We start from the raw sequence: 11,271 nt of genomic DNA on the forward strand, positions 1-11,271 counted from the left end.
ACACACACCTATAAGTCATGCATACATATATATGTATTAGGATGGTTCAAGATGGGCAGCAGGGGTTAACTGATTTCTAAGTGCTTGGGTCTTATGCACACAGTTTCACCCAGCCTTGGAAGCAGGTAGGCTATCTAACACAAGGCCAATGGATGGACACAGCCTGAGAATTGAGGGGACATACACCATACTGTCTAACACAACAAGGACACAAAGTCTGGGAACCAAGGGAGTATGTACTATATTACCCATAACATGAGATAAGTGGCACCAGGTACAAAGCCTCAGAGCAGGGGGACCCAAGTCCCAGTTTTGGGGGAACAGATCAAATTAGGAGAAGGCCCGGAAGGCTACATGGATGTGTGACCACAGAGGGACAACCAACCAGAGATAGCCATGAATGAAGAGTCATCAGTAGTCATCAAGAGAGAAGGAGAATACAAAAGCAGAGACTTGAGAGTAACAAAGAGTCCCTCCTTCTCTTCCTTCCCATCCCCCACCTGGGTTCCTCCTCCTCCTTCTCCCTGAGAGGGGTCCCTGTCCCCATCCCCATCCCCGTCCCCTGGGAAGGGTTCCCAAGGCCACCATGGACCCAAGGGCATGTAATCAACCCATCTCATGCACCCCACTGGAGGAGGGCTGTGGGCCTCGGCTTCTCATCTCCAGACTGCTGACAACTGACACACAAGAGAATAAGCCTCAGAGTGAAGTCTGCATCCTGACCAGATGTACTTTGACTCTAAAATTGTTTGATTGTTTGTATTGGTTTTTTTTGTTTTGTTATCACTGTGTATCAATAAATTAGCCTATTATCAAATGGAAAGGTCATGGTCGGTCTGAGGGTGGGTCCCTCTGCAACGAACAAGGTATCTGGATCCTAAATCCAAAGCCAACAGATGTGATATAACTTGATTTTGACAGTGTCCTCCATGACAGTGGGGCCCAGGAGCCAAGGTCTGAGGTACTGGACCAGGGCTGAGGGGCACAGCCAGAGCAAGATGGCCAGGGCCAGAAGGCTGAATCCCAGACAAAGGATTAAGGCCTTAGGCACCAAATGATATTTTGGAGGACAGGGAGCTCACTCCAAATCTGTGTTGTGTCAGAGTTGATGGTAGTCTTATGCAGAGTTTACATTATGGTTGTGTAGGGTGGTTTGGATAAGGATGATCTTGTCTCAGGTAGAGGGGTGGACTAGATGACTCTGGAAGTCCTTTCCAGCCCTACTTGTCTATGATTCTATGACATTCTCATTAGTAAGCTAAGAAATACACTGTAGATGAAATTACTGTAAGGTGGATGCATAACTGCTTGTCTCATCCTGCTCAAAGAGTGGTTATAGCTACATGACCAGTTGGTAGGAGGTATCGAGTAGGGTTTCAGAGGGGTCTGTCATAGGTGGGGTATTGCTTAATATCTTCATTAATTATTTGGACAATGGGATTGAGTGCTGCTTAGCAAATTTGCAGATGACACCAAATTGGATGGAATTGTAGATATGCTGGAGGGCAATTTAGGATTCAAAATTACTTGGATAAAGTGGAGAGAGGGTTTCAAAGTAATCGAATGAAATTCAGTAAAGACAGGTGCAAGGTTCTGCACTTAGCATGGAACAGTCATATGCACAAATAAATGCTGGGGAATCATTGGTGAGGCTGCAGTATTTCAGAAAAGGACCTCAGGATTATAGTGGACACTAAATGGAATAGAAGTCAATGGTATACTCTTGCTGCAATGAAAAGAAAAGAAAAAAAATACGACAGCATACTGGGTAGTATCAACAGGAGTATCATTTGTGAATAAAGGAAAGCAATCCTTCCATCCTACTTGGCATTGGTGAGGTGTCACCTGGGATGAAGTCTAGTTTGGGGCTTACTGTGTCTAATTTTGGGCCCGACACTACAAGAAAAATTTGAACAAATTAGATATAATCCAACAGAAAGCAGCAGAAATTATTACAGGCCTGTGAAAGATGACTTATGATAAAGCCTGAAAGAACTGAAGAAGAGAAGACTGAAGGAGAATTTTATAACAGTCTGCAAGTAGCTGAAGGGTAGTTATAATGAGGATGTTGATAGGGTATTCTCTGTAGTTTCAGGCAACTGGATGAGGAACAATCATCTTAAATTTCAGCAAGGAAAATTTTGATTGGAGAGTAGGAAGGGCTTTCTCACTATGAGGGTGAAAGGCTACCCAGAGAGACTGTGGACTCTCCATCCTTGGAAGGTTTTAAGAGCAGATTAGATCGCAGGGGTAGACAGCCTTTTCTGGCTGCAGGCTGGAATGTTCCTGCCACCAGGCTCTAGGACCCTGCCATTGCCACACTGGTTTCCACAGCACCACAAGAAGGATTATGTGGGCAGACTGAGGTTCATGATACTGAAAGAGACCATAAGAGAATTACTTGAGCAAATCTGTAGATGACACGAAACTGGGAAGGACTGCAAACATGATGGATAGAAGTAGAATTCATAGGGTCCTAATAGATTGGAAAGCTGGTTAGAAGTTCAGTGTGGACAAATGCTAGACCTTGGGAAGCATAATCAAAGGCACAAGTAAAAGAACAGGTGATGACTGGCCGGGTGGCAAGGATCGTGGGATCCCGGTGGATCACAGACTGAACATGAGTCAGCAACGTGATGAAGCTGCAAAGAAGGCAAAGAGAATTTTGGTCTGCATCAATGGGAGAATTAGGTGCAAGCATGGGAGGTGATAGCGTCACTCTAGTTGGCACCAGTTAGGCCTCACCTACAGTACTGGATGCAGTTCTAGGCTCCCAATTATAAAAGGGGACATAGAGAAGTTAGAGAGGGTCCAAAGGCTGGTGATGAAAGTGATGACAGACTTGCAAGGCAAGCCATACAAGGAAAGGTTGAGAGAAATTTGCACATTTAGGTTGCAAAAATGTTAAGGGGGGTGATAATAGTTTTCAAATATCTCAGGGGCTGCCGTAAAGAGAGAAAACATCTTTTCTTCTGCACTGCAGAGAGAAGGATGTGTAGCAATGGCTTCAAATTGCAGCAAAGTAGTTTTAGATTGGATATTGGGTAAAACTTCTTCACTGATAGAATAGTGGCAGTGGAATACACGAGGGAAGTTGTGGAATCCACTTCATTGAAGGTTTCCAAGAAAAGACTGGATAAACATTGGTCAGGGATGATTTAAGAACAGCAGTGTCTGTAGAGTGCTGTGAAGAGCAACAGTTTATAAATCCAGGAGACCTCCACACACATCAGTTAGAGACTGTAAGAATTCTGAAGCCCAGAGTAGGTGGAAATGGAAGAGGACCATGGTAAGCAACGGGTGAAGGAAGCACAGCTCCACAACCAACTTGGTGATGCAAGGTTAAAGAGCTGGGACAAATGTATGGAGGAGATAAGAGGGCAGAAACGGGGGTTCCAGCTCTCCAGTCTGGGTATGTGGTGTGCAGACTTTTGTTTGCAGTTCCCAGATCACAGTGCAGAATGGAGGGCATTTGATTTCTCAAGCTTCTGGACTTTGCTTGTTGTCACATGGGGCTGGAAAATATTTTTTCCTCATCCTGTTGCTACATGCAACACAGCTTCCCCACCCCCACCCCCACCCCAATTCCTCAGAAGCATTTGGCATTTGCTGCAGCCGCTGGAGATTTTAACAAACTACATTTTGTCTTTGTAGTAGCAGGACATTGACAGTGCCCTTGTCCCCCTGCTTTACCTGCAACAAGTTCGACATTCTCAGGTGTTGTGCCTCATAGTTGTGCAAGAGAGATGTCTGTTCAGTTTCAAGAAGAGTTTAAAGACAAACATTTGTTTAGGATGCCTTGAGTGGGGAGTTGGACTTGCTATCTTCCTAAGGCCCGCTCCAGAACTACTTTTTTATGATTTGGTGATAATGTAGTCAGGTTCTATGACACCATCTCCAAAGAACTGGCCCTTGTTGTCCGTATTAGCAACAGGAACAGATACTTAGTCCCACTTGTGCTATAGTGCAGTGTATTTTCCCATATAGATGCTGGTTTATGCTTCTGAGTATTTAGCATTTTTTAAACAAATCAACATGCACAAACATCTTGCAATGGGCATGATTTGAATTTAATCTGCATACCTCAGTTTTCTGTCAGTAACATGGGGATAATAATATCCTTATAAACAGAAGAATGGTTAATTTATTTGTATCTGCAAAGCTCTTTCTAATCAGAAGATAGAAAGGTCTATAGAAGTGCAGAGTGACTAGAAGCCAAAAGCTGTCTTGTGATGAAAGTTACCCTCCAAACTCAATGACTTCATGACTTCCCTATGTCACTTTTCTTGACGATTTCCAGATATAAACTGGAGATACAAAATGGTGAAAGGTGAGGTAGCAGTACGGTCCTCAAATAGGAATGTCCTACAGGAGCAACCTGCCTTGAGGGATTTCAGGTCTCTGACGGTCAGGGATCCAGTGTGACACACAGCTTGGGGATTCCAGTTGTCAGTCTTTTTCTAATTTAAAGTTGATGGCTAACGGAAAGTCAGATTCCAATCACTAACTATGTCCTAAACAAGTGTATAATTTATTCACTGAGATTCAAATCCCAGCTCAATATACATCAGTAGGAATTTTGCCACTTCACCAGGACCAGGATTTTATCCTGAGAGATGAGAAGCTGCAAGTGACAGCAACACAGATTCAGCTCAAGCTGAATTCTGTCCTCTATGTATGCAACTTACACCTGCCAGTTTGTCACAATCTTGCTTGCAAACCCACTCATGGCCTGAATATTAAACTTAAAGACTGTGGGTTGAATCTTAGCAACACCAAGCTCAGCATGCTTTTGACAAAATGGGTGCAGTCAGCATGTTCACTAATGCACAGTGGTTACTGCGCATTTAATTTAGTACGTTTATAATCAAGTACTAAATAAATGGGCATTAACCAGAGTTACTGCACAGTAGCACCAGTGAATGCCTTTTAAGTGATGCTACTGCATAGTAGCCTAATAATACTGTGCAGTAGTATATTAGTACTGTTTGTTCTGTGACGAGCTACTGCACGGCATTATTAGGTTACTGCACTGTTAGCGGCTTGTGTAGATGTGCTTATTAAATAGGTCTTTAAACAACATTTGTAAGTTAATTAGTTATGGTGCCATGTGGTATGTCCCAAAAATGGTACTCTCTCTTCTGGAGAAAAAAATGTAAAGCCACCAAGTCTACTACTGACAGGCTTGAAATACACTTAATATTAAAGAATACAAATTACTGAAATTAGCTCCAATTAAACATTCTAGAACAATGCTCTTGAATATTAAAACCAGAAGGAATAGTCAGTCTGTAAATATACATTTCACAATCTTATCTATGCTGCGAGTTGGCACCATGTAACTGAAAAATTATCCATTTCTTTTTGTTTGTCATTGGGTCCCTATACATGTGCTTTTTTTGCCTTTTTTGGGGGGGAGGGGCATTTTAATTACAGCGGTTCCCAGACAGCCCTCTAATTAAGATGCTGTAGTATCAGATGTATTAAGCCCCCACACATTTAAAAATGGCCATGGGGCACTTTAACTAAAGCTCATTTGATGAGCTTTAGTTAAAGTGGCCCAGTGGCTATTTTTAAACCCTCAGGGGCTTATACATATGACTGTGGCAATTGTAGACTGTTCTAAGTCGAACATGGGCGTGGTTGTGCCCCTTTGTCTATGGCTTGACCAGTGCTGTGCACCCTGTTAAGGGGTATGCTACCTTCTTAAGGTACTCGCCCACCACAACTTGATGGTATAAACTGAAGAATTCTCTCCCAGGGAAGGAAAAACTGGCTCAGCTGTCAGGGCTGTCTCTAATACTCCAAAATAATTAGTTATGGCCTGTAGTAGAGCCTCATAGGCATAACAGGGAGCTCCTCCAATCCCAGTACCCCCACCACAGTTATCTGGTATAAACCAAGGCTCCTGCTGTTAAGGCATCACAGCTAGGAGCGGCTCTCAGTAACTTCCTGGTTGACTTCTAGAAATCTTCTGTAGTCCATTAGAAACAAAATTAAAGAAATAGGGGCAGGGGTTTCCTTCACCCCTTGCCTCTGCTGCTTTCCAGTGTAGAGCCCCTTCCCCTTTTACCACATCCTGCATCTTTTCAGGTTCTCCGCCATGTACGCCCAGCCTAACAGCGCAGGCTTCTGGTCTCCAGGTGCAGCTTGCTTGTTCTGTATTAATGCAAAGCACTTGGGATGAACTGAAATCATGTGATTCCTCCCTTGAGGGTATAAACTGCCTGGGCTGATCTAGCCCAGCCTGTTCCCAATTAGGGCTTTCCCCTCCCAGTGACTCTGTTTCCCAGGGGGAATTTCAAAGGGGATGGACTTTAGTTGTGCTCCCTGGAGCCTTCCTGTACCCCATGCTTTCCCTGCTGTGACAGTTTGCACCTCAGCTGGGTAGAGCTCTGAAAATAAGGGTTTTGTCCCCTCAGGTTCCCAGACCTGTCCTGGGGCTTACTGGATTTGCTGCCTCAGGACAGGCTCTCCAGCTGCCCTGTTTCAGCTGCTCCTGTGGCTTGGCCGCTCACTGGTGTCATAGTTTCATAGTTAGTAGGGTCAGAAGGGACCTTAGCAGGTCATCAAGTCCGACCCCCTGCCATGGGCAGGAAAGGATGCTGGGGTCAAACAACCCTGGGTAGGAGATTATCTAGCCTCCTTTTGAAGACCCCCAGGGTAGGAGCAAGCACCACTTCTCTTGGAAGTTGGTTCCAGATCCTAGCCGCCCTGACTGTGAAGTAGTGCCTCCTGATGTCTAGTTTGAACCTACTCTCAGTCAACTTATGGCCGTTATTCCTTGTTACTTCTGGTAGTGCTTGGGGGTGAGGCATCATGCCTTACAAATGCTGAGGGGAATGGAGCAAGCATGGATTTTCTTCCTCACTCCCTCTGCTCTTCTACAATGGGGCAGACTTCACTAATCGATTCTGCTCTGACGAATTCTAATTAGAATGCATCGGAGCATGTGTGTAGGCACCCTTTGTGTCCTATCAACAAAGTTTTTTGTGTCAGAAAAGAGGCCTTCTTAGTTGTGACAAGAAAAGAACTTTTGGAGTCAAAGTCAAAGCCAACAGATGTGAATCCCTATGCTCAAGGAGACACTTGGACTTGCAATGAACTATTTCTCCATTGTGTATTTGCACCAGATCTGATCTTGATTTGTGTGTGAAACACAGCCAGTGGCACCAGGCTGCCGTGAATATGAATATTCTAGAGAACTGGTAAGGCTTAAAAATCCCTGTTGTACATACAATCTGGACTAGTGAATCTGTTTACCCTGAAGTTTTTTCTACTCTGTTGCAAGGTTGATGGCTTTTGACATTTGCTGAAATTTTGTCACATAAGCAAATGGGCTCATTAATAGTTGAGCATCTGATCCCATCCCATCTTATGAGTGGGGAACATCAGTAATCTTTCAAGCATAGCCAGCTACAGACTCCCCCTGGTTTTAACTAACAGAAGCTTCCTACTATGCCCTGTATTCTCTATCCATTTTACTGGATAGCAATGTGCTAGACATAGCATGATTAAAACCTAGCTACTAGAGCTGTCTTAAATAGGTTGCATAAAAGCATGTGCATGAAAAATTGGCCTTTTCAAAACTGAACATTTTCAGTTTGATCCCTTTTTTGCAGACTTTTCAGAATTAGCTTTTCCCCCAAATTACAGCAAAATCTTACTTAAATTGGGACTTTGTTGAATGAAAAGTTTTGAAATGCTTTCAGTAAGAATAGCAGGCAAAAATTTTGCAGCAAATGAGCAACAGGTCTATATCAAAGAAATTACAAACTGAAACAACTTGAACTTGGCAATTTTATCTTATGTACATATGTGAAGTTGTTTTCTTGTTTTTTGCCTGGCTCAAACAGCTATGGGCAAACTGCTGGCATGATTGTGAGCAAAGCTGAGAGCTGTAGTGTGACACCAGCTCCAGAAGCACCACAGAGTGGGTAAAGATAAAGCTTTGTTAAATGTTCACTGTGGAAGACTGTGTTTTCTCAGCCTCTCCAGCTCAAAATAATGACTACAAGCACATGGCTTTTATTATCTAGTGTGAGGAGACCTGTTGCCAGCTTTTGCCATAGGCAAGATGGCATGTCAGGAGAGATCATGGGCTGTGCAGACTTTGACGTGTGATGCTATAAGCAAATTGGACATTTTTAACCCCTTCTTCAATTTGCACATTCATAGGCAGGCCCCAAATAATAAATTCGTCTCCTTGCACTTTCTCATATCTCCCATGTGACCCGGTCTTTGTCATTTCTAATCTCAGTGGTTGTGGTACCACAAATCTTTCACCTTTAAAAATCAAATTGCCCATAACTGTTAGCTCCTCCCGGAATATCCCAGGCTCGTCACTCGTGACATACTCAATCATTTATCTTCTGCCCAACCAGCAATAAGTGTTTCTTATTATGTGGCTAACTGGGAATCCTGCTTAATTGCCTTCCTTAGGTCTGTCAGTTTCTTGTCTCACGCCAGCAAACTAGGCATGACTTGGTGACCCCTCCATATTGTCATGGCCTGTCAGAAGCAATTGGCTTAAAGAATCAGTGACTGGTAGATCCTCTCTGGTTCTGTGCTTAAGCACAATGTCTTATTTCTGCAGCCATAGCAATATTCTTTGTAGGCTGTTTGGTGGGGCTGTCAGAACATTTTCTTAATGACTGCTTTGCAGAGCTTGTGGTAAGACTGTCCCATGCCCTTTCTGCTGTGCACACACCAGTGGAGTACACACTGATGAATATTTAGTGACGTCTCTCAGTCTTTACATGATTTATTCCTGTTGATGTGAGAGATGTGGATGCATGAGTCACTGGCTTCCCTTCCTTCCATAACATGGCTTTCTATATCGACCACGTAATACTCTGGGGCTTTAGCCTCCAGGGAAGCTACATCATGTAGACACAGCTTATAATGGCATTATGCGATTTGTTTACTAGAATTTGAAACACATCCTGGAACAGCCTGAAAATTCCCCTTTTTTACAGAACCCTCCAAAATGACAGCCCAGAAGAACCTCTGTCTACACAACGGAGGCCTTTTGAGAATGCACATATAAATGCCTACTGAACAGCATAGTCACCTACTTGGGCACAATCCTGAGCACAAAAATGGCTTACACTGTGAGGTTGTGGCCCTGTTAGCCTAATGGGAAAACAAACTCCAGTGATGAATGAGCTTCGCTTCCACCACCCTTCCTGCAGACCTCTACATCCACGGACCATGATAATATGGAAGGGCCAAGCCAAAAAAAAAGGGTCATGATTCAGTGTTGCCCACTGGAGGATGGGTATAATTTGATATGCCATAGGTGGATGCCAACCTGACACAGTTCTCGTGGAAGATCTGCACTATGCATTTCTTCTAACTGGGTCATTGTCTGTGCAATGCTTTCCAAATTTCCTTTCCATTTCACCACAGTTCCTCAGGGTCTCTTCCATATTCCTCCTGTGACTGACAGTTAAAGGAGTCCTCCATCTACCTGCCAACTGCATATGTCTTGTTAGAAACCTTTGTTGCAACTAGACTTGTCAATGTTGAGCTCAGGCTTTTCATAGGAGATAACAGAAGCACCTTGTATTAAAGGAGAGGAGGAAATAACATATTGCACATGCTGTATCATATCTACTGTACATCCTCATTGTCAATACACATTATGCAGTATGCCATGCACCTCTGCATTGGTAGCTTTATTTATGGGGATAGTGCAGAGAATACAATGTGTAAAGTCTGGTTCTACTCTGAAAAGTAACTGTGTAAAAATGGCACCTCCTTACCCAGCCCATCAGCTTCCTTGCATATCACAATTGAAGCTGATTACAACAGTGACAAAAATAAATCCTCCCTGCTTTCCACTCCCAGGAGCACTGTGGAGCCAGCCTGGCTACAGGAGAGGGAGCTGGAGTATCTTTCTAGTGAATCATCAACAACACTCATTCCCAAGTTCCTATCAGCTGCACATGCAAAGCTTATTAAAGGCCCTGGGACTGCACAGCTGTCCATGAGGACATCTTTTAGCCAGCACAGCCTTGATTACTAGTGATGTCTGAGACAGAAAGAGCCAAAATAATGCTCAGAACCCCAGTTAATTTTACAGGGCTGGCAGGTATAAAAGGAATCTGGCTGCTTGTATGCTGAGCACATTTGATAAGGAATCCTTGATAGACAATAAGCAGAGCACTCAAGATGATGCTTTTACAGTGTCATTGTTTAGATTAAAAGCACATTTAAATGACTGGGGGAAGTGACAACCCTCTTCACATCTGAATACAGATGGCACTCTATCACACTGCACTTTTGTGATCCAGTCACACAGGGGGAGGACCTTTGCCATTCCTGGTCCTGATTCTCTTCTTGCATGTGCCAGTGTAACTCCAGGGGAGCTAACAGTTACAGAAACGTGATAAAAGCCTGCCACAGTGAGAGGCTGTCTGTGAAAAGATCCACAAATGGTCTTACCTGCCCTGGCCTGGTTTACCAGTTATTGCAGAAGATGATGGGGCCAGGACTGCAGCTTTACCCCAGAATGTGTCTGACATTGTTGTAGTGGAGAAAGAGCCCATTAAAGAAACCCTTGGTGTGGTGCTCAGAGAGGACTTGAAAGCACCACTAGCTCAGAGCATAAGCTGGTCATGTCTGTATCCAAATTCCCAGGAAAGGTGAACTCCTTCTCAGGCAGTTGTGAAGGATGCACTGATTGCAACATAGCGGTCCGTGTCTCTATAACCAATCCCACTGAATAAGAAACAGGATCAGAAATACTGTCAGGCATCAAACTGAGATGCATTCCTGCAGCTTGAAGAATCGTGAAGGGTCATGCTTGGTATGGCATTACCATTCCATGTAGCCCCATGGTACTGGCTGCAACTGCACAGGATGGATCAGAGCTGAACTTGGCCCTTGTGGAAGACCAGACTCCCCCTCTCCCCCTTGTTCCCAGCACCCCCTCTCCCCTCCTCCACCATAGTTAGTATCTGACTTAGGCTGATTTTTCATTTTGAAAAATTAACTCATACTTAGTGCTGAATGGCCTGTAGGAGGCTCCTGCAATACAGTGGATGTGAAGATAGCATTGGGAGGAGCTACTATCCAGAGCCAGAGCATAAAAAGATCAGAGGAAGACAAAGGGAGTAAGGGATGATATACTGAATGTGAAAGCCAAAGGGAAAAGGGAAAGCAGGAGAAACTGGAGAATGACAGGGTATATTGTACCCTAGAGGCATGTTAGGCCATGTGTACTTGCAAACCCATAATGGTTTAACTAATAAAGGTGGGGTTTAA

Source organism: Gavialis gangeticus, unplaced genomic scaffold (assembly GCF_001723915.1).
Source record: "Gavialis gangeticus isolate Ggan-Ray unplaced genomic scaffold, GavGan_comp1, whole genome shotgun sequence".
NCBI lineage: Eukaryota > Metazoa > Chordata > Crocodylia > Gavialidae > Gavialis > Gavialis gangeticus.